The following is a 24,613-nucleotide window of genomic DNA, read 5'->3' as shown; positions in this document are numbered from 1 at the left end:
TCAGCTTTTCATGAGAAAATGCAGCTACCCTTTATTTGAACCTGTGGATAACTGCTTGGAAAAAGCAATTGGCCAAGTGATTATCCATCTGCTGTGAGAATAATAATCTTTGGTAGAAGAGCTGCTTATCATTGCATGTTTTGGTAATCCACAGAAGACTGGGTTGTTGCAATACTTGCTTCCAAATGATTTAGGGTTTTCCTTTTCAGTTTTGATGTAATGTATTCTAAGACTTGTGGTGCGCGATTCTAACTTCAGGTGGATGGGTAGCACCTGCTGCCCAAGAAAGGAGGCCTAGACTATTTAAACTTACGGGCCTCAAATGTCGATGGGAAGCAATGGGAAGTTGCGCAGCTTTGAGGCAGCCTACCAACAGCAGGTAAGTGTTGTCGGGAATGGTAACATAGTGGTTATGTAATTGGACTAGAGATCCGGAGGCATGAGTTAAAATCCCACCGCAACAGCTGGGGAATTTAAATTCAATTAATTAAATACATCTGGAATAAAAAGTTAATAAGTTTCAGTAATGTTGCCCATGGAACTATCAGATTGTCGTAAAAACTTATCTGGGTCACTAATGTCCTTTAGGGAAGGAAATCTGCTATTCTTACCCGGTCTGACCTATATGTGATTCTAGACCCACAATATGGTTGACTCTTAACTGTCCTCTGAAATGGCCCAGCAAGCCACTCAACCAATCCACTACAATAGACAATAATAAGAATAAAACCAGACGGACCACCTGGCATCGATCTAGGCAACGGCTTCATACACGATAACGGCACACCCAGCCAAGTCGATCCTGGTAAGTGCACTTTACTAGCAACTGGGGACTTGTGCCAAAATTGGGAGGACAGACCCACCTGAGGTGGTGGCACAGTGGTATACAATTGGGAGGAAGTGGCTCTGAGAATCCTTAGCATTGACTCCAGACTCCATGAAGTCTCATGACTTCAGGTCAAGCATGGGCAAGGAAACCTCCTGCTAATTATCCTCCCTCAGCTGATAAGTCATGCTCTTCCATGACCAGCACCCCTTGGAAGAAGTATTGGGGGTAGCATGGCACAGAATGTACTCTGGGTCTTCAATGATGCACTTCAATGTCCATCGCCAAGATTTGCTTGGTAGCACCACTACTGACCAAGCTGGTCGAGACCTAGAGGACATAGCTACCAGACTGGGCCTGCCACAGCTGGTGAGAGAACCAATACGAGGGAAAAACCTACTTGGCCTTGTCCTCACCAATCTTTCTATCGCAGATGCATCTGTCCATGACAGCATTGGTAGCAGTGACCACCGCACAGTCCACTGAGGACACCCTCCATTGTGTTGTGTGGCACTACCACCATGCTAAATGGGATAGATTCAGAACAGATCTTGCAGCACAAAACTGGGCATCCATGAGATGCTGTGGGCCATCAGCAGAAGCAGAATTTTATTCCGCCACAATCTGTAACCTCATGGCCAGGCATATTCCTCACTCTACCATTACCATCAAACCAGGGGACAGCAAAGGCTTTGGGCCCGGATAACATCCCAGCTGTTGTGCTGAAGACTTGTGCTCCAGAACTAGCCATGCCTCTAGCCAAGCTGTTCCAGTACAGCTACAACACTGACATCTTCCCGACAATGTGGAAAACTGCCCAGGTATATCCTGTCCACAAAAAGCAGGACAAATCCAACTGGGCCAATTACCATCTCATCAGTCTACTCTCAATCATCAGCAAAATGATGGAAGGTGCCAGTGACAGTGCTATCAAACTGCACAACTCACCAATAGCCTGTTCATTGATGCTCAGTTTGGGTTCCACCAGGACCACTTTGCTCCAGACCTCATTACAGCCTTGGCCCAAGTATGAACAAAAGGGCTGAATTCCGGAGGTGAGGTGAGAGTGACATCAAGGCAGCATTTGACCGAGTGTGACATCAAGGAGTCCTAGTAAAATTGAAGTCAATGGGGGAAAACTCTTCACAGGCTGGAGTCATAACTACCACAAAGGAAGATGGTTGTGCTTATTGTCGGTCAATCATCTCAGCCCCAGGACATCACGATAGGAGTTCCTCAGGGCAGTGTCTTATGCCCAACCATCTTCACCGGCTCCATCAATGGCCTTCCCTTAATCATAAGGTCAGAAGCGGGGATGTTCACTGATGAATACAGAGTGTTCAGTTCCATTCACAACTCCTCAGTAAATGAAGCAGTCCATGCCCACAATATCTGGACGACATTCAGGTTTGGGCTGATAAGTGGCAAGTAACATTCACACCACACAAGTGCCAGGCAATGACCACCATCCCTTGACATTCAACAGCATTATCATCACCGAATCTCCTACCATCAACATCCTGGGGGTCAGCATTGACCAGAAACTTAACTGGACCAGCCACATAACATTCAAGAGACTTGACACCATCCAGGACAAAGCAGCCCACTTGACTGAAACCCTATCCACCACCTTCAACATTTATTCCCTCCACTACCGGTGTACCGTGGCTGCAGTGTGTACCATCTACAAGATGCATTGCAGCAACTCACCAAGGTTTCTTCAGCAGCTGCTCCCAAACCCACAACCTTTACCACCAGGAGGGCAAGCAGCAGACACATGGCAACACCATCACCTGCAAGTTCCCCTTCAGGTCACACACCATCCTGACTTGGAAATATATCGCCGTTCCTTCATCGTCACTGGGTCAAAATCCTGGAACTCCTTTCCTAACATCACTGTGGGAGTACTTTCACCAGAAGGACTGCAGCGGTTCAAGAAGGCAGCTCACCACCATCTTCTCAAGGGCAATTAGGGATGGGCAATAAATGCTGGTCTTGAAGCAATGCTTATATCCCAGAGCAAATATATAAAACACAGGTAAGTGGCGGGATTGATTTTGAGGGCTGTCTTACAGAGTTCTCTTGTTCAGGAAGAGGGGTGAATTCACAGTGGGGAAGGCCTGTTTCCTTGTTGAGCCCAGGAGAGAACTCCTGTTTCCCATGGCCCCACAAGAAAAAAAAAAGACCTTGCCTGTTTTAGTCTCTTCTGGCCCTACTACCTCTCCCTGTTGTCTTCATCTAGCAGTGAAAACCACAGCGGCCTCCCCGCTCAGGCCACCAGTTAAATGACATCATCAGAACCCGACATCTATCTGTAAAGAAGGACCCCACCACCTTTGGACAGGAGTCTTTTCCGCCTGCTCAGTAGAGCAGGTTAAGACTCGCAATATTGACTTCCTGGCATCTTTCCTGATGGTAAGCAACCTGGGCGCTTTTACTTGCCCACCTGCCTGGTTTGAGTGGGGCAGGTAGGGTTAAAATCGCCCCTGTGATTTGTTTTGTCTAGAAATAATTATGACATTGTCTTATTCTCAAAATAATAAAGGATTTGATTGGCATCGTTTCTTTCTTTTATGCCAGCTGGACTTTAGCTTTGCTTTCCTTTTCATCCATTACCATGTTTTGCCTGTTTTGTTACGTCTAGTTTCACAAATGTACGTGATTTGAGGGGCTGACTCCATTTCTAAAGAGGGCCAGTGGAGCTTATAAAAGGCTTCTTGTTCTGATGATGTCAGCATCTCTAGAAGCTGCTGGCCAGTGCTGCATTTCCCATGGCCCTCCACTGGCGGCATCCAAGATGCTTCCATAGTGCCAGGGGTGTCTGCAATGAGACGCTAATGAGATGGCCTTCCCCTCATCCCCGATACTTCAATGGGTCAGAAGTGGGAGCAATTTATCGGCGGCCACTCTACCACAGTTGCACTATTGGAAGGTTCTATGCATTTTTCGGCCCTTCTGTATCTGCACTGCTAAATCGCTGTTTTTCCACTCTGTTAACAAGGTTACTCTGACACTTAGGTTAGAATTTATTTTATTGTTCTTTTTCCAAAATGCACTCCTTCAGATTTCTCAGCATTGAACTGCATCTGCCACCTACCTGCCCTCTCTGCCAACCTATGTTTCCTGCAATCTTTTTAATCTTTCTCAGAGCTTGAAGCACCTCCTAATTTGGTATCACCTTCGATAGCATTCTTCTGTGCCTTTCTCCAAAGTGTTTCAATAAATGGAAAGCAAACGAGGTCCCAGTACACTTGCAGCACACCACTACCACGTCCCACCAATATAAAGAACATCCATTTAACATTCTTTGTTGTTTTCTGTCCCCTGTCCTTCAGTGTATCCAAGCAAATACACTCCCTCTGCTAAAAATAAAAATCAGGAGATATGTAGGGCTCAATTTTCCTCAGTTATATGCAGTTTTTTTGGCGTGCACCGCTTTTTTTGTGCGTAAATCAAAATCTCCCAGTTTCCCCCAAATTTCTGCGCCAGAATCACTTAATTAGGTCCGATTTTTTTAGGTTAGTAATTTTTTGCGTCACCTGATGACTGCGCCAGTTTTTCACATTTATGCAAGTTTAGCCAACTTACATTATTCCTAGAACCGCGTATATGACTACTCCCAAAAAATCTTCTGGGCACTTAAGAAAAACCAGCGCACATTAAAAAATCGGTGCAGAAAGACACCGTTGTTTTTCGGCAAAGTTTTGGATGGAGTCAAGAAGGCAAAGACTATGCATCATGAAGCTGAATTTTTTTTAAGTTAAAAGGGAGAAAATGGAAGTCAATGCAATTCTTTAATTTTTGATTTTTTTTAAAGTACCATGCCACCACCAAACGTCTCCTCACCGGACTCGAGGGTCGGAGCGTTGGCCGACAGAATCGCTCCCTCGCCCGGACACAGGGGTTCAGGGCTCGGCTTCAAAAGAAGCCCGCGGCGGGTGGGATGGGGTGGTGGATGCCGAGCCCCCGTGTCCGGGTGAGGGAGCGATTCTGCCGGCTGACCCTCAAGCCTGGTGAGGAGACGTTTGTTTGGTGGTGGGGAGGTACTTTGAAAAAAATCAAAAATTAAAGAATTGCATTGGACTGTTTCTTTATTGTATGCTTAGCTTCCCGTTCTAAGCAAGCTTATTGCGCATGCGCAGATCAGGGTGTGGTCCATATTACGACGTCGACCTTGGCGAGAGAGAGAGGAAAGAAGGTGTGAGTGCTGTCTTTTCTCCTGCTGTCGAGAGCTTCTTCCAAAGCTGCAATTAAATTATGGGGGCAATATTGACAATGTCATATCTTGTGCAAGCCGTCTGCATGATTGTGCTGTGGAGGAGACGACTGATTAGGCAACATCGCCTGAGGAACCTCAGAGCACGTAGGATGATGGGCAAGAGGCCACACCCACAGTGGGTATATCGAGACAGGCATTCGTACCTGCGCCTGAGTGAGACAGACTGTGTGAGAAGGCTACATTTCCGCAAAGAAGTTGTAATAAGCTTCCGAGACAGCTGCCATCAGAAAAGGTCGAATGGCCTTTTTTCCACCAAAGCAGAACAGTCCTTTCCATGTGTGCTGGCTATCCATGCCAAATAAAGTGTTATCTCCATTGGGCCTAGCTGTACATCAGTAGCCATGAGCCATAAAACCATAATAGTTTACTGCATAGAACAAGGCCATTTGACACAAAGGGGAGGAACTTCAGTCGCGCCCATTTTCAGGAGTTAATCCAGACGGAGTGGTAAGTATAGCGCCTCGAAAAGGTTTGCGCCATTACACACCTGACCTGAGAGGCGAACGAAAATGCTGGCGCTAAATTTTTCCGAACCATTGCGCATGTGCCGATCTCCAATTCAGATCCTGGGAAAAGTCGCATCTTAAAGGCACAGCAGGTAAGTATGCGCATGGGCAGCTCCACCTCCTCACTGACCTGAGAGCGGAAAAATGGAGAAGCAGGGAACAAGGCAGAGAGCACACCGCTTCTCAGCCATGGCCCTTGAGGCCTTGCTTGAGGCTGTTGAGAGGCGCAACAATGAGCTACAGCCTGGAGGGGGACAAAGGCCATCACCAAGTTGGCTGTGGAGAGAGGTGGCCCAGCACGTCTCCGCCTGCCACACAGTGGCCAGAACAGCAACACAATGTCGCAAAAGATTCAACCCTTTACATTAACCTTGCAATCCGTTCATGTGAGCCTCACTGTCTTACAAAATGTAAAGGCTTTACACTGCACACCCCTCTCTATGTGTACCAGGCCATGCTCCTTGTTGCTGGAGATACCCTAAAAGCTCTCTATCGCCTCACCAGACATGCCCTGCCCATCCAAGCGTCTCTCACCTTCTAGCTCCCAACTCAGGCTGAGGACACCTACCAACACCTTTTAACTCTTCATATGTGGTCACAGGCCTTCAGCCTCATACTTACTCCTAGCTCTTTGTCCCCAAATCTCACCGTTGACACATCCACTGTGCGCTACCACGCAGGCTGAGATGCAGAGATGCACACCTCGTGACATTAGTATCGAATCACTTACTGAAGACACATGTGGCACACAAGTAGCTACAGACCCAATGACAAATTCTTGTTTTGGTCATTGCAGGCCAAACTCACCCACAACAGGCGAGAACAGGAGCGGACGGGAGGTGGGGAGCCAGACCTCCAGGACCTCACCGAGGTGGAAGAGTGAATGTCTGCCCTCATGGGCGCACCAGCTGTGGTGGTAACGACTGGTGACCCAGAGCCCCCGCTCGACAGTGATGTGTGTGATTGAGATCGGCGTTTTCTGTGAGACCCCTTACACTTGAGCCCACATGCCTTACAACATACTCAGTTTTTAGTTTCCTCACATGGTGGGTGACACTGAGACTCTGGAAAGAGTGCAGAAGAGGGCCACTAGACTAATTCCAAGTCTAAAGCATCTTAGTTATCAAGGTAGGTTAAAAAGGTTGGGACTCTTTGTTATGTATAGAGAAAGAGTCAGACTGAACACTCAAAGTAAAGTGTGACCTTAGTCTTTTATTGCAGGTCTCCAGAGTGCCTCTCCAACGTATGAGGCCTCCTTAAATATCTGTGCTCCCAAGGGATTATGGGATCCCTTGGGACTCCAGGGGATGAGCCCTCTGGTGGCTGTACAGAGTAAATAAAAGTTTACATATATAACAACACTCCCCCCCCCAAAGTCAATAGTGTAACTATTTACAATGTGAGTCAATCTGGGGCTCTTCTTGCCCTGGTTGATGGTCTCGGTGTGAAAGCTGGTGTTGTTGAATCATTTGTTGAGCCCGCGCTGGGCTGCTGTGCAGCTGGCCTTGCTGGGCTGCCTGGTGTGTTGGGTCTTGCTGAGCTGCTGTGGATGATGGGTTCTGCTTCGTGGTCAACCGTGGTGCCGGTTGCCACTGGTGTGCGTGTTGGTGGATCAAAAAAGGTAGGATCCAAGGTGGGTTGCTCAGGATAGTCCATAAATCTGAGTTTGATTTGGTCCAAGTGTTTCCGGTGAATGAGTCCATTTGAAAGTTTGACTCGAAACACCCTGCTCCCCTTTTTGGCCACGACAGTGCTGGGAAACCTCTTGGGACCTTGTCCATAATTTAATACAAATACAGGATCATTGGTTTCAATCTCGCGTGACACATTTGCACTATCATGGTATGCACTTTGTTGAAGTCGCCTTCTCTCTACCTGTTCATGTAGATCAGGGTGAACTAACGAGAGCCTTGTCTTAAGTGCCCTTTTCATGAGCAGTGCAGCAGGTGGGATCCCAGTGAGTGAGTGTGGTCTTGTGCGGTAGCCAAGCAGGACTTGGGATAGGCGAGTCTGCAGCAAGCCTTCAGTTACCCTCTTCAAGCCTTGCTTGATGGTTTGCACTGCTCTCTCTGCCTGAACATTGGATGCTGGTTTAAACGGGGCAGATGTGACATGTTTGATCCCATTACGGGTTATGAATTCTTTGAACTCAGCACTGGTAAAACATGGCCCGTTGTCGCTCACTAGGACATCGGGTAAGCTGTGAGTGGCAAACATGGCCCGCAGGCTTTCAGTAGTGGCAGCGGATGTGCTAGCCGACGTTATCTCACATTCAATCCACTTGGAGTACGCGTCTACAACCACAAGGAACATTTTACCCAAGAACGGGCCTGCATAGTCGCTGTGTACCCTAGACCACGGTTTGGAGGGCCAAGACCATAAACTTAGCGGCACCTCCCTGGGTACATTGCTTAACTGCGAGCATATATTACATCTGTGAAAGCAGGACTGTAAGTCCGCATCGATACCAGGCCACCACATGTGGGATCTGGCTATCGCTTTCATCATTATAATGCCTGGGTGGGTACTGTGAAGGTCATGAATGATGTAGGATTGCAAAATTCGTGGGAAAACCCCCCCAGTGTTTGGACTCATTGGAAAGGGGGCTTTAGTTTGGAACTGTCAACCGGAAAGTTTGGGATCCTAGAGTGTACGTGGAAGAAACTACGAGCTTTAATCGAATTTGGGATTTTACAAGGCAGATTGGGTCTGTGTGAAAAGGGCTGAAAACTAAAGGATAACTATCCTTCAAGAAGAAAGCAGTGTTGGGTATTGAAGCTGTCTGGGGTATTGAAGCTAAACAAATTGTCTGGGAAATTGTGTAAACTCGAAAACCCTTCTCCCCGGGAGATATTAACATAGCAACAATCAACCCAGAGATAGCCAGCCATCACTCTGAGCAGGAAACCCTTCCAGCGCATACATAATGTGAATGGCCCATCCAGCCCGCATGGAAACCCAGGCCTAGGCAGACAATGTAAATGCCAAAGCTAATTCTTCCCGATCGAGAAATGATCAGCAAATCCGAGACAGGTTACCCTTAATGGGCCCGCCAAAATATGACAAAGAGATATCCAGCCCGCCAAAATTTTAAAAAAGAATCAGGACTGATTTGGCGTGTAGATTAGAACGGCTCCAAAAGTATAACTGAGGCCCGATTTTTTACGAAAAAATTGAAGGCGAGAGAGCGAGCAGGCATTCATCTATTCGAAGAGGGGAAGGACGGAGAAAGACCACCGCAACAGTTTATGCAGCTTATCTGAGCACCAACCTCTCCAACCTCGACCACACTCCTGGGCCACACTGCCCTGCTACCGAAAAGAAGAATGAAGAACATCATCACGGCAGGAAGCGGCCCCAATAACTTGGGACATCGCCATCACTGCAACAACTGACCACAGACAATGTGGTAACATCGAAAAGCACCGCGATCGACAAATTCCAAAACCAAACCTCCTTAAAAAGAAACTGAAGATACAAAAGTTTCCACTCTACAATATAGTCCTCGCTACCAACAGCTGAAACATTACCTAAAAAGACTTTAAAACCTATTTCTAACGGAAGAAAGTGGGTACTCACTCCATAAGTCCAATACGCACCCTACCGCATCAACGGACACCACCCAACTAAAGACTACGCAGTCAGAAGTCCTCTACAATGTTCGGGGTATGGTAAGCAGAACCTACAGAGTCCAGCGAATCCCGAAATCGCGAACCACCGCCAACGGATAATAAAGGATTGATGAGCATAATCCATGTTTGTCCTGGAGTTTAACCTAGTCAGAGTTAGGCATTGGGAAGTGGGAGGTGTACTATTTTCTGTAACCCATTTTTAACAGGTGGTGAAGTGTTCTTTATTCTAGCCATTTCAAGCTTGACATTGTACTTTTCTTGTCTGTAATAAAATTGAAGTTCTTTGCAACAAAACCAGTAATCTCTTGCACTTTGTCACATCCCCCAAATAAATCCAAAGTCTAGAACCCAGGGAGTGGGAGCGATTCGAACTGCTCAGAAGGTCAGAGGTGAACCTGACCCCACACACCACCCCCTACAATGAAAGTGTCTCTGCCCTTCTTGGGGACCACTACTCAATTGCCCCACAGAAGGCAGTCTGCCTGTATAGACATTTCATCTTTGCGCCGCTGGAATGGCTTAATCTCTTCCTGTATTTCCACTGGGACACTGGACCAGCTTGCATGAAGCACACAGCTTTTGACTAGAGATAATAAGGCATCCTGGCTTGTCTAGGTTTTGATCTGCCAGGCAGTGACGGGTGATTGCTCACTCTCAAATGCTTCCATAACCATGGCTAGATCTGTGGGCTGCACCATTTCCATCCCCATGGTGGGCAATAGCAGCCTACTGAGAGCATCGGCACAGTTTTCTATGCCTGGCCTGTGACGGATGGCGTAGTTGTATGCAGACAACGTGAGCGCCCATCTCTGGATGCGGGCCGATGCTTTGGTATTAATCCCTTTACTCTCGGAAAACAGGGACATAAGTGGCTTATGGTCAGTTTTCAATTAGAATTTTAGCCCAAACAAGTGTTGAAGCATTTTCTTTACCCCATAGACACATGCTAACGCTTCCTTCTCAATCATGCTGTAGGCTCTCTCAGCCTTAGACAGACTCCTGGATGCATAAGCAACTGGTTGTAGTTTCCCAAAATCATTAGGTTGTTGCAATACATACCCGATGTCATATGACGACGCATCACATGCTAGTACCAAACACTTACATGGATCATACAACACAAGCAATTTGTTTGAGCATAACAATTTTCTCGCTTTTACAAAGGCATTTTCTTGGCTTTTGCCCCAAACCAATTTATCCCCTTTCCGTAGTAAAACATGCAGTGGTTCTAACAGTGTGCTAAGACCCGGTAAGAAGTTACCAAAGTGGTTTAGGAGTCCCAGAAACGACCGCATCTCCGTCATGGTCTGTGGCCTCAGTGAGTTTTTGATTGCGTCCGTCTTCGCATTAGTGGGCCTGATGCCGTCCACTGCAATCCTCCTTCCCAAAAACTCCACTTCAGGCACCAGGAAAACGCACTTCGAGCATTTTAATCTGAGCCCCACGCGGTTGAGTCGACTAAGAACCTCCTCCAGGTTCTGCAGATGCTCGGCTGTGTTCCGACCTGTGACCAAGATGTCGCCCTGGAAGACCACGGTGTGCGGGACCAACTTCAGTAAGCTTTCCATGTTTCTTTGGTATATCACCGCCACTGATTGAATTCCAAATGTGCATTTGTTATAAATAAATAACTTTTGTGCCTGTTAATGCAGGTGAGGCCCTTCGATGATTCCTCCAGTTCCTGTGTCATGTAGGCTGAAGTCAGATCCAACTTCGTGAACGTCTTTCCTCCTGCCAGTGTTGCAAAGAGGTCGTCGGCCTTTGGTAGTGGGTATTAGTTCTGCAGGGAGAAACGATTTGTTACTTTGTAACCGCCACAGATTCTGACGATGCCGTCTCCCTTGAAGACGGGAACGATGGACTGGCCCACTCGTTGAACTCAATCGGTGAAATGATGCCCTCTCATTGCAGCCAGTCTAGTTCAATCTCTATCCTTTCTCTCATCATGTATGGTACTGCTCTCGCCTTGTGATGGATGGGTCGCGTTCCTGGAATTAGGTGGATCTTCACTTTTGCTCCTTGGAATTTCCCAATGCCTGGTTCAAACAGCGAAGGAAATTTGTTAAGACCTGGGCACATGAAGTTTCATCCGCGGGCAATAACGCTCGGACATTATCCCAGTTCCAGCGTATCTTTCCCAGCCAGCTCCTACCGAGCAGTGTGGGACCATCCGGTACCACCCAGAGTGGTAGCTTGTGCACCGCTCCATCGTAGGAAACGTTTACAGTAGCACTGCCAGTTACAGGAGTAAGTTCTTTTGTGTAAATTCTTAGTTTCATGCGAATTGGAGTTTAGACTGGCCTTGAGGCCTTGTTGCACCACAATCTTTCAAAAGTCTTTTTGCCCATGATGCACTGGCTCGCACCCGTGTCCAGCTCCATTGACACCGAGAGTCCATTTAGTTCAACATTCAGCATTATCGGGGGACAATTCGTGGTGAATGTGTGCACCGCATGTACCTCAGCCTCCTCAGTCTGAGGCTCTGGTTCATCGTGATCCTCCGTGGATCTGTTCTCCTCTGCAACATGGTGGTTTGCAGGATTAACAGGATTTGCAGCTCGCCTGCATATTCGCTGTAGGTGTCCCATTGTTCCACAGCCCTTGCAAATGTACCCTTTGAATCGGCATGAATGGAAATGATGATCGCCCCCGCAGCGTCAACAAGGTGTTAATGACCTTGCATTCATCACCCTTGATGCTGGACTCTGAGACATCTGCGGATGTGCAGCTGCAGGTATGTGTGACCTGCCCTGTATGTTACCATTTGAAAACAACATCACTTTGTTCACAGTACTTATAGCAGCACTTGTATGCTGAGAGGTTTGCTTCGTATTGTCACTGGTGGCAATGAACGCCTGGGCTATCGATATGGCCTTACTCAAGGTTGGGGTCTCTACAGTCAAAAGTTTGCGAAGTATGGTTTCGTGGCCAATGCCAAGTACGAAAAATTCTCTGAGCATGTGCTCCAAATGTCCTTCAAATTCGCAATGTCCTGCAAGGCGTCTTAACTCGGCGACATAACTCACCACTTCCTGACCTTCAGACCTTTTGTAGGTGTAGAATCGGTACCTCACCATCGGAACGCTTTCCTTCGGGTTCAAATGCTCTCGGATCAGTGTGCACAAATCGTCATACGATTTCTCCGTGGGTTTCAATTGAGCGAGCAGATTCTCAATGAGGCCATACGTTGGTGCCCCACAGATGGTGAGGAGGATCGCCCTTCATTTGGCAGCGTCCTCTTCCCCATCTAGCTCATTGGCTACAAAGTATTGATTGAGTCGCTCCACAAAAGTTTCCCAATCATCTCCCTCCGAGAATTTCTCCAGGATGCCCACTGTTCTCTGCATCTTTGAGTTCGCTATCTGTACCTCGTCGCCAGTTATTATGTATGGAGAAAGAGTCAGACTGAACATTATGAGCTCAAAGTAACGTGTGACCTTAGACTTTTATTGCAGGTCTCCAGAGTGCCTCTCCAACCTGTGAAGCCTCCTTAAATACCTGTGCTCCCAAGGAATTATGGGATCCCTTGGGACTCCAGGGGATGAGCACTCTGTTGGCTGTACAGAGTAAATGCAAGTTTACATATATAACACTCTTTACCTTAGAATAGCATAGAATTAAGGGGGATATGATTGAGGGTTATAAGATAATGAAGGGAATAGACAATGTTTCAGCTGACCATTTATTTCAACTAATTAGGTTAGGCAGGACCAGGGGGCACAAATTTATGTTGTATAAGGCTAGATCTAGGTTAGATGTCAGGAGGTGATTCTTTTCACAGAGAATAGTAGACCTCTGGAACAAGCTGCCCTCTCATGTGGTGGATGCAGATTCACTGAACTCCTTCAAGCAAAAGCTGGATTTGTTTTTGGCTGCGGCAGAGATTAACTCTTACTGTGCCTCAGACAGCTGCAGGTATGAGCGCTGTTCACTGTAAACTTGTGGAGGGTAAGACCCATACGTCTGCGAGCTCTTTGATTAAGCTCAAAATGCTCTTGAATAAGCTTTCATCCAGCTTGTCGCTGCATAGACAAAGCAGCCAGGAATAATGGCAGAGATAGTATAGGCCCCATTCTTTTATATGTCCTTAAATATCCTTAAAAATGAACTATAAACTCACATAAAGCCCACTGTGTAAAACACAGCCTTCCTTCCACTGAACTTGTGCTCCGTTTCTCAAGATGGTGCTGTTAGCGCCGAGTGCACCCTGGATCGATCTGGTAAGACTTGATTTTCCTGGATGTGTTTTTGGTCGGTCGGTAAAAATGGCAATATTGGCGAATTTTCTGCCCCGGCGATAGTGCAGCGTTGCACACTGATTGACGTCATAAAAACGGCTAAAAAAAAACGAGCAGGTGATAATTTTTAGCCCCATCGCAAAACCGCTGCCGAATTTTCCGCCCGGGCTCTAAATTTTGTGTGACTCGTTTAGCACCAAAAAAATTTACTTTTTCTGCTTCACCATGGTGGAAAAATGGGCACAAACTGCCAAATATCTAGCCCTGTGTCTAAATGGGGAAGAGGAACAGAGGAAAATGTGGTACAGATCCACAAATCACTAAAAGTAATGATGCAGATTAATAATACCATAAAAAGTTTGATTGTTTTGTTTAGTTTTATTTTTGCAATGTAGCTTATTGTTGGTGTTAAGATCAGAATAATTCCACGAGACTGTGTTGTAAGCTCAAACCATAGTGACACAGCAGCATGGTGGATTGTCTTTTATAGCTGCTTGTTCCAGGGCGCACAGGTGATTCATAGGTCTCCCACTGGTGTGCACCCTAGTGGCAAGTCTTGCACATCGATGAGGTTCACATACATAACATCACTTCCCCCCAAAGTCATAAGTACAGGTTATCTACAGATTGAGGCGATCTGGCACTCGGCGTTCCTGGGTTGATCGCCTGAGTTGAAGTCCTGGCATGGGTGAGTTGGTCGGATCATTGCTGCACGGGAACGCGGCTGGTCCGATCGGACTGTCGGGCATGGTGGGTTCATCCTCGTGGTTGACCGCGAGGTCAATTGCTGGTTGAGTGTGTGTTGGTGGTTCATAGATGGTGAGGCCTTCTTCAAGCTGTTCTTGGTAGTCCGTGAATCGCAGTTTGGTCTGATCCAAGTGCTTTCTGCACGTTTGCCCATTCAACAATTTCACAACAAAAACTCTATTCCCCTCCTTGGCTAAGAGAGTGCCAGTAATCCACTTGGGACCGGGACCGTAATTTAAAACAGACAGAGCCTCAATGTCACGTGATACCGCTGCGTGATCGTGGTGCACGTTATGCCGGTGTGGCCGGGTTTCTACGTGATCATTGAGATCCGGGTGGACTAAGGAGAGCCTGGTTTCGAGTGCTCTCTTCATTAACAATTCTGCAGGGGAAGCCCCGGTGAGCGAGTGGGGGGTGCGTCTGGTAGCTGAGCAGCACCCTGGATAACCAGGTCTCCAGGGAGCCATCCGTTACGCGCTTCAAGTGGTTTGGACTGCCCGTTCCACTTGGCCGTTGGATGCGGGCTTAAATGGGGCAGACCTGGCATGCTTAATTCCATTGCGGGTCGTGAACTCATTGAATTCCGAGCTGGTGAAGCATGGTCCATTGTCACTAACAAGGCGACGGGCAAACCATGGGTGGCGAACATGGCCCTGAGGCTTTCAATGGTTGCAGTGGACGTACACGATGATATTATTATACATTCAATCCATTTAGAGTAAGCGTCGACTGCTACTAAAAACATCTTCCCAAGAAAGGGGCCAGCAAAATCTACATGGGCCTTGGACCACGGTTTGGAGGGCCATGACCACAGGCTCATAGGGGCCTCCCTGGGTCTGTTGCTTAACTGTGAGCAAGTGTTGCACTGATGCACGCATGACTCCAATTCGGAGTCAATGCCGGGCCACCAGACATGCGACTTGGCGACAGCCTTCATCATGACTATGCCTGGGTGGGTACTGTGTAGGTCGAGTATAAACGTTTCTCTGCCTTGTTTGGGCAAAATCACATGATTCTCCCATAGGAGACAATTCGATTGGATGGACAATTCATCCTTGCGTCGGTGAAACGGCTTAATTTCGTCTTGCATTTCCCCGGGAACCGTCGACCAGCTCCCATTGAGGACACAGCTTTTTACTAGTGATAGCACAGGGTCTTGGCTAGTCCAGGTCCTGATCTGGCGAGCCGTGATGGATGACCCCTTGCTCTCAAAAGCATCCATTGCAAGAAGCAAGTCTGCGGGTTGCACCATTTCCACCCCGGTGGTGGGCAATGGCAGCCGACTGAGGATGTCAGCGCAGTTCTCAGTGCCTGATCTGTGGTGGATTACATAGTCATACGCAGACAATGTTAGTGCCCATCTTTGGATGCGGGACGAAGCATTGGTATTGATACCTTTGCTTTCTGAGAACAGTGAAGTAAGCGGTTTGTGGTCGATTTCGCGCTCGAACTGGAGACCAAATAGATATTGGTGCATTTCTTAACCCCGTATACACATGCCATCGTTTCTTTCTCAAAAATACTGTAGGCTCTTTCAGCCTTGGATAAACTTCTGGACGTATATGTAACCGGTTGCAGTTTGCCTGACACATTTGCTTGCTGTAACACACAACCGACCCCGTACGACGAAACATCACATGCTAGTACTAAACGTTTACACGGGTCATACAATACAAGTAGCTTGTTAGAGCAGAGCAGGTTTCTGGCCTTGTTAAAAGCTGTCTCTTGAGACTTACCCCAAACCCAGTCGTCACCCTTGCGTAGCAATAAATGCAAGGGTTCCAGCAAAGTGCTCAACCCCGGTAGAAAGTTACCAAAATAGTTGAGGAGTCCCAGGAATGAACACAGCTCCGTCACATTCTGTGGTCTGGGTGCATTCTTGATGGCCTCCATCTTGGTGTCCGTGGGTCTGATGCTGTCTGCTGCAATCTTTCTCCCAGAAATTCGACTTCTGGCGCCAGGAAAACACACTTGGAGCGTTTCAGCCTGAGTCCCACTCTGTCGAGTCGCTTTAGAACCTCTTCCAGGTTGTGCAAGTGTTCGGTGGTGTTACGACCAGTCGTCTTGGAACACCACGGTGCATGGAACCAATTGCAGCACTCTCCATGTTCCTATGGAAGATGAACGCAGCCGAGCAAATCCCAAAGGGGCATCTGTGGTACACGAACAGTCCTTTGTGCGTGTTGATGCACGTCAACTGCTTTGATGGTTCAGCCAGCTCCTGTGTCATGTAAGCAGAGGTAAGATCTAGCTTGGTGAACGAATTTCCCCCTGCTAGCGATGCGAATAAGTCCTACACTTTGGGTAGTGGGTACTGGTCCTGTTATGAGACTCGGTTGATCGTCAGCTTGTAGTCCCCGCAGATTCTGACCGTCCCATCGCTCTTTAATACCGGCACGATTGGTTAACCCACTCGTTGAACTCGACTGGTGACATGATTCCCTCTCGTTGAAGTCTGTCCAGCTCAATTTTGACTTTCTGTCGCATCATATATGGGACTGCTCGTGCCTTGTGATGAGCGGGCCGTGCCCCAAGAACAAGATGGATCTGCACCTTGGCGCCTGTGAAGTTGCCGATGCCAGGCGCAAATAATGTTGGGAATTTATTTAGCACCTGGGCACATGGGGCGTCATCCACCAAAGACAGTGCTGTGATGTCATCCCAGTTTCACTGGATCTTGCTTAGCCAGTTCCTTCCGAACAGCGTTGGACCATCGCCTGGTACAATCCATAGTGGTAAATCATGCACCATTCCATCATACGATACTTTCACTGCCGCACTGCCGATAACAGGTATAAGTTCTTTGGTGTAAGTGCACGGCGTTGGATGAATCGGGCTCAGTTTTGGCCTCTGTGTCTTGTTGCCCCACAGTTTCTCAAAAGCCTTCTGGCTCATAATCGATTGACTCACCCCCGTGTCAAATTCCATGGAGACTGGAATGTCCTTAAGTTTAACTTTTAACATTGTCGGAGGGCTTTCGGTGATGAAGGTGTGTACCCCATACACTTCCTCCTCATCCTCCAGTTGCGTTGCCTCTCCTGCTCGTTCAGTGTGATCCACGCTAGATCGGTCGTTTTCTGCTGACTCTGCCACGTGGTGAGTCCGAGGTAGCTTGCACATTCATTGGAGATACCCCATTATTCCACAGCCCTTGCACACATAGTGCTTGAATCGACATTGATGGTCTCTATGACTGCCCCCTCGGCACCAGCATGGTGTTAATGGATTCGCATTAGCACTCCACAGCAGCCTCTGTGTCATCCTAGGCCTGGCCTCTGCGGTCGTGTGGGCCCTACCATGTACAGTCCTGCCTGCTGAAGGCACTATTTTATGCACAGTACTTGCCGGTGAGCTTCGATTCTGTGAAGACATCTGTTTCGTGTTGTCGCTCGTGGATATGAAGGCCTGGGCTATCGTGATGGCCTTGCTCAGATCTAAGGATTCAGCAGATGGTAGTTTGTGGAGGATGGCCTCATGCCAATTCCGAGCACGAGAAAGTCCCCAACATTTTCCCCAAAGATCCTACAAATTTGCACTGTCCCGCAAAGCGTCTTAGTTCAGCACTAAAACTCTCCACATTCTGGCCCTCGGAGCGATGGTGCATATAAAAGCGATACCTGGCCATTAAGCTGCTCTCCTTCGGCTGGAGATGTTCCCGAGCCAGCGTGCACAGCTCTGTATAAGTCTTGTCCGTTGGTTTGTCTGGGACCAATAGATTTTTGAAAAGGCCATATACCGACGACCCATTTATGGTGAGGAGAATCGCCCTGCGCTTGGTCTCCGTCTCAGTCATGTCCAGCTCGTTTGCCACGAAGTACTGGTCGAGACGCTCAACGAAGACTTCTCAATCATCAACCTCAACAAATCTCTCAAGAATACCAACGGCAGCCATTTCCGCATGAAAGTTCGTGATTTGTAACTCGTCGCCAGTTGTTACGTTCAGAATAACTCCACGAGACTGTGTTGTAAGCTCAAACCATTGTGACCTTGGTCTCTTTAATATAACTCTAAAGTGAGGCAGCAGCATGGTGGGCTGCCTTTTATACCTGCTTGTTCCAGGGTGCACAGGTGACCCATAGGCCTCCCACAGGTGTGCCCCCTAGTGGCAAGTCTTACACATAGGTGAGGTTCACATACATAACAGTGGGGTGTTTAAAGTATTGGGAATGTTTGTTGTGTTTTTTATGGCGAATTATTATTCTCTTAGGGCGCTCTGAGGCCGGCTCTTCAGCAACGTATTTTCAGTTGCTCAGCTGGCTTTGCGTCCTAAAAGAGTTGTGCAATGCCTCCCTTAGCACTCCGCCCACCCTCGGGGCCCAGCTGGTGAATTTTGCTGAATAAGCCACGAACTGTTCCCGGGTGCAAACTTTACCGCCCCGTTGCCATTACCACCCCGAAATGAGCAGAACTGAAAATCCAGCCCAATGTCTCTACAGGAAAATAAGGGGGAAGGCCCTCTTACAGCCCTCTTACCTCATTTATATGATTGTCCCATGTTTGCGACTACTCCAAGGGCAAACACTCCGTCCTCCTCAGTTTATTCAAAAGTGATATATGACAATGTATATCCCTTTCCATTTGTTTTGTAATCCTGCTCTTTCCGTAAAGAATGAATACCTCTCAAACTTAACATGCTGTAGACAGAAAAATGGCCATGATTTCCCTTACAGAAAAATGTGGCAATGATGCTCCAGACAAGCCAAGAAAATGCTGGCACATGGGAGCCAATGCGATATGAGCTCTGTTTAATAAACACAGTCAATTAATCTCACTGGCCTAGTTTTAGAGGTGACACCTATATTTTTAAGACCGATAGCTAAGGTTGCCAATTTTGTGTCATAAATTGCACTACAGCTGGAGCCACTAATATAGATAAATATAGTGTTATGCACTTAGGTAGGGCTAATGCCAGCCATGTTTATACAATGTTAAGTTCTGAATTAAAGTCTGTTGGACAGGAAAGAAACCTAGTTGTTATAGTGCATGAGACTATACAGCTATGTGGCCAATCCTTAGAGGCTATAGCGAAAGTAAATAGAGTATTAGGTGTCTGACTAGGATTATCCAGTATAATTCAAAGAGCTCCATAGTGTCCTTGTACAAGACCTTGATTATTGTGTCCAGCTCTGGTCACATAGTGGGACATATAGAGGCCCTGGAAAAGGTTTGGAGGAGGGCCATTAGATTGACACCTAGTATAAAAACCCTCAGTTATCACTAAGGTCAAAGTTGAGTCTTTTTACTCTAGAAAAGCATAGACTTCAATGCGATTTGATTGAAGTATTCAAAATGAAGAAGAAACTAGACTATGTGTGTTATGTCTTGAATAAAGAGTCAGACTAGATACTGCAAGCTCAAAGTAAGTGTGACCGTAGGCCTTTATTGCAGATCTCAGAGTCCAGCCTGTGAGGCCTCCTTATATGCAGGTGCTCCCAAGAGATTGTGGGATCCCTTAGATAAGCCCTCTGGTGGTTAGACATGGTAATTACAGGTTTACATACATAACAATGTGGACAGTGTAATAAACTTGGGCAAAACAAATGAAAGAGAGAGACACGATGAGTTGCTAGTCCATGTGCTTGCTTTATTAGGCCAGAGCGAACTGAGCATGCTCATACCAAATCACGTGATAATACATTTCACTGCTGTCCCCCTTAAAAAATGTGTATGTATTTCCCTCTCAAATACAACAAAACTATGGTCCCACCTTTGTCAGCATTACATGTAGCACATAGCAAAGACTCTTGGCTTTTTTATCTTTTAAATGAACTAAAAATCCAGTTTAATAACATGTTTGCAGAGCTTTCCTGATCTCCTTACAGAAGGTTTCGGTGTTGAACCAATTTTCAAGCTGTTTTGTTGTGGTTTCGAACTCAAAGGTGATCCTCTTTCTAACTCAGACTTGTTTCAATCCACTTTGTGTGACTATCGACCAGGAAATAATCTCAGAAGTCGACATGTACCCTGAACAGGTCTACTTGGCCACGGTGGAGCTTTGGGTGGTTTGTTTCTCAATTTTTTCAAATGCTGCATTTGCTGACAAGTGATTCAAAATCACTGTCCAATCCAGGCCAGTAAACAAAGCTACTTTTTGTTGATTTCATACTGACGATCCCTGGATATGAAGTTCGGCCAGAATTCTATTTCTCAAAGAAGTAGATACCACCACTCTGTTTCTCTACTCGATACAACCTTGCTCACAAGACAATTCAGTACGATGGTTATGGAATGGTTTCAATTCTGTCTCCATACACTGATCAGTCCATCCATTCAAGGTGTTTTTACACACTCTCTTCAGTACGGAGTCCTTTTGAGTCTCAATTGCAACCTCAGTTGCATTCACAGAAAAGTCTTTGTCAACTGTATCTTGTGTGAAAATCGCACCTTTACTTCCAACACACAAGTCCTCGTGGCAATCTGGCCAAGGCATCTGCGATTGCGTTTTGCTTTGAAGTGTGATATTCAATTGCGTAGTCATATTGTGACAACAACACTGCCCAATGTTGCATTCTTGATGCGGCCATTGCAGGGATGGCAGATTTGGGCTCCAATACTGCTAGGAGCAGTTTGTAATCGGTTATCAGGGTAAACTTTTTGCCGATCAGGAACTGGTGGAATTTCTTGATTCCAAACACTATGGCAAGTGCTTCCTTTTCAATTTGTGAGTAGTTTCTTTCGCTCTTTGTGAGGGATCGCGATGCAAACACTATTTGTTTCTCTTGGCCATCATCCATTACGTGGCTTATAACATTAGTGTCCTCGTCCAGGCCGACATCCCCAGCATTGAAGCACTGACCACACTCGATCAGCTCCGCCGGGCAGGCCACATTGTTCGCATGCCAGACACGAGACTCCCAAAGAAAGCGCTCTACTCGGAACTCCTTCATGGCAAACAAGCCAAAGGTGGGCAGAGGAAACGTTACAAGGACACCCTCAAAGCCTCCCTGATAAAGTGCAACATCCCCACCGACACCTGGGAGTCCCTGGCCAAAGACTGCCCTAAGTGGAGGAAGTGCATCCGGGAGGGCTCTGAGCTCCTCGACTCTCATCGCCGAGTGCATGCAGAAATCAAGCACAGGCAACGGAAATAATGTGCGGCAAACTTGTCCCACCCTCCCTTACCCGCAACGACTGTCTGTCCCACCTGTGACAGGGACTATGGTTCTTATATTGGACTGTTCAGCCATCTAAGGACTCATTTTAAGAGGGGAAGCAAGTCTTCCTCGATTCCGAGGGAGTGCCTATGATGATGATGGCTTATAACAGCTCCCACACATAGCTGGAAGCATCACACGATACTTAAGCTCATGCTTGTCATAGTGCACAAGTAGAGCATTGCTGGAGAGACTTCTCTTACAAGCATCATAAGGTTCCTGTTGTGCTTTCATCCACTTCCTTCTTGAGCTCGAGCAACGGAGCTAACATGGTCGCTAACTCAAGTAAGAAACATGTGTAATACTGGACCATTCCAAGGAAAGATCTTAACGCAGACATGTTCTGAGCTTTGGAGCATTGATGACAGCAGTAACCTTTTCCCTCATTGGTTGTAAGCGATTTGCATCAACTTTCAGACCAAGGTACATGACTTTGGGCAGCACAAAAGCACATTTGCTCCTTTTTAATTTGACATTGTGGGCATGCAACCTTTGAAGCACTATATCTAACACTTTGAGATTTTCTTCCTCGCTCCTTGTTGCGATCAGTGCATCATCTTGATTGTATAAGCAATTTGGCACTCCTGGCAACATCTTAACCATCCTAGCCTGAAAGATTTTGAGGGAGGACTTTACACCATGCAGCAGCTTGGTATGAGTACAGTCCCTTGTGTGTGTTGGTGGTGAGATACTGTTGACTCTCTTTGTCAACATTCAGCTGAGTGGAAGCATGCAATAGATCAAGCTTGGAGAAAACCTTTGACCCAGAGAGTGCTGTATACAAATCTTGCGATGTCGGTAGCGGGCACTGCTCATCGTCAACTGCTTGGTTGATAGTAACTTTATAGTCGCCGCACAAGCACACAGTTTTGTCTGCTTTGGGCACTACCACAATCAGGGTAGCCTATTCACTTTTGTCTGTTTTTACCAGCACTCCTTTCCCTCTGAGGTTCACTAGCTCATCCTCCACCTGACTTTTCAACACAGGAGACCAGCCTTGCCTTACAATAGACAGGCTTCACGTTGGACTTGATGCGGATATGTGCATCATGCCCTCATAACTGTCTGTGAACATGCTTTCGTGCTTGTTCAGCATTTATGGAATTTGCCTCACACAATGCTGTATCTAATTGTACAATATCAGGACCCGAACCAGATATCGGTGTCTTTTTCATGTGTGTTTCTTTAATCTCTTTGAAGGCAGACTGGGTTAACAGTAAGGTGAGGTTTGGTTCAAATAATTAGTCATTAATTGCAATATTCTACAGTGAGGTGGACGTATAGTAATTCAGTTAATTGGTTAGCTCATTCAAAGAACCGCCATAGGCACGATGGGCCGAATGGGGTCCTTCTGTGCTGTATGATTCTATGAATTCAATCAGTAAAATGTATCACTGCATGATATAAAAATAATGAAAAAGCTATGTTACTCCAATTTCGTGGATCGCTTACTTAATTTAAACAGAATAATTCCATTGTATTCTATCCTACAGCCCAGGATAGAAAACCTCTCCCTGCAGTGTGCTTTCAAATTTCTCACAGCTCTTTGCTGCCTCACTGGCTCCCAATTGAGGGCATAGGCATAGGCTTCTTGCAAATTAATTTTTAAAATATTTGATTCAAAGGGCAGGATATCTCTGCAGAAGGAAATATAGCTTGTATCTTCCAGAATTCCAGCAAAGCTAGAGACCATCGATACAAGATAGTTGCCAAGTAATCCAAGAAGAAACCTCTTTACTGAGAGAGTGTTGAGAATGTGGAACTCGCTGCAATGGGAGTGGTTCAGGTGAATACTATGGATGCATTTAAGGGGAGGCTAGATAAGCATGAGGGAGAAGTGAATAGAGGGTTATGCTGATAATGCTGTGAGAGTTAGAGAAAGAAAGACGGGAGTGGAGCATAAATGCCGGTGTGGTCCGGTTGGGATGAATGGCCTGTTTCTGTGCTGTATATTCTATGTAATTCTACGTAAGAATTCACCTGGCTCTTTGAGACTTTGACCGAAAATTATGAGGTAAACAGGATCAATGATTGACCGTGTTGCATGTAAACCTGACAAAACTTCAACAGAACCTAAAATTATCAAAACTGTGGGGGCGATTTTAAACCTACCAGGTGAGTGGGTAGCTAAAATCGCCGAGTTTACTTGCCCACCCTGGAGATACCGGGAGGGGACGATTCCTGATATTACCAGGCAAGGACGCCCATCAAAAGCTGTGACTCGACTACAGTTTTAGTTTGCTGGCCTGAGCAGGATCCCACAGTGAGTTTCCCAACAGACAAACTTAGTGGGGAAGAGCATCAAGGTCAAAAGTTTCTAACTCACCTGCCAAAAGCTGGCCTGGAGTTAAAATCAGGATTTAGCAAAATGCCAAATTGTAAAATAATTTAATAAGAATCAAAAAATATCAATGTGTTTTGCTAAACCTTCAACATATGTAGATAGAAGAATTTTTATCAAATGTTAACATGTATTTGGCATGCACCATGACCCTATAAACATAAATAAAGTATTCTATAGGTAGAATCCTACATTTTGTTCAGTTATTTGCCTTTCTCCAATTGTTAATGCAGCTGTTTCCTTTAAGACTCTCATGTTGGATTTCCTAACAAAAAAAACACAAAAAAAAAAGTGCATTTGAAAAGTGTTTGGAATGCCCCCCAGATCAGGGGGCACTTGATTTAACTGTTTAATTTTGTTTACAACAAAAAGAGTTGTAGGATTTCCTCAACTTCTGTGACAGGAAATCATATCATTCCACTTCACATAACAGTGCAACCAAATGAAACTCCGAACCAGACCAAAGATTGCTTCAATAGATAATGCATCTGCATCACTTCGGTTAAACTATTTCCTTGGTGAATGAGACAAGCACGGGGATCTAGAAGTAAATTATTCATTTTGAAAATTTTACAGTACAATTTAGGAGTAGCCTTTAACTGAGACAGGTAATTCCAATAACCTCAGTATCAACATTTCTACCATCACTCCAATCGTTAATCATCCAGTGAACAAAACTGACTCCCTTGTTTACTTGAGGGCTGCAAATACACCATGGGGTGTTACAGCTCCACACATGTGTTTGCATAATTTTAAAAAATGTATTCACTCATGGGATGTGGGCGTCGCTGGCAAGGTCAGCATTTATTGCCCATCCCAAATTGCCCTTTAGAAGGTGGTGGTGAGCTGCCTTCTTGGCAACTGAGTCATTTCAGAGAGCCATTAAGAGT

The sequence above is a fragment of the Pristiophorus japonicus genome, chromosome 10 (genome assembly GCF_044704955.1).
Source record: "Pristiophorus japonicus isolate sPriJap1 chromosome 10, sPriJap1.hap1, whole genome shotgun sequence".
In the NCBI taxonomy this organism is placed as follows: domain Eukaryota; kingdom Metazoa; phylum Chordata; class Chondrichthyes; family Pristiophoridae; genus Pristiophorus; species Pristiophorus japonicus.
This window is presented reverse-complemented; position numbering follows the sequence as displayed.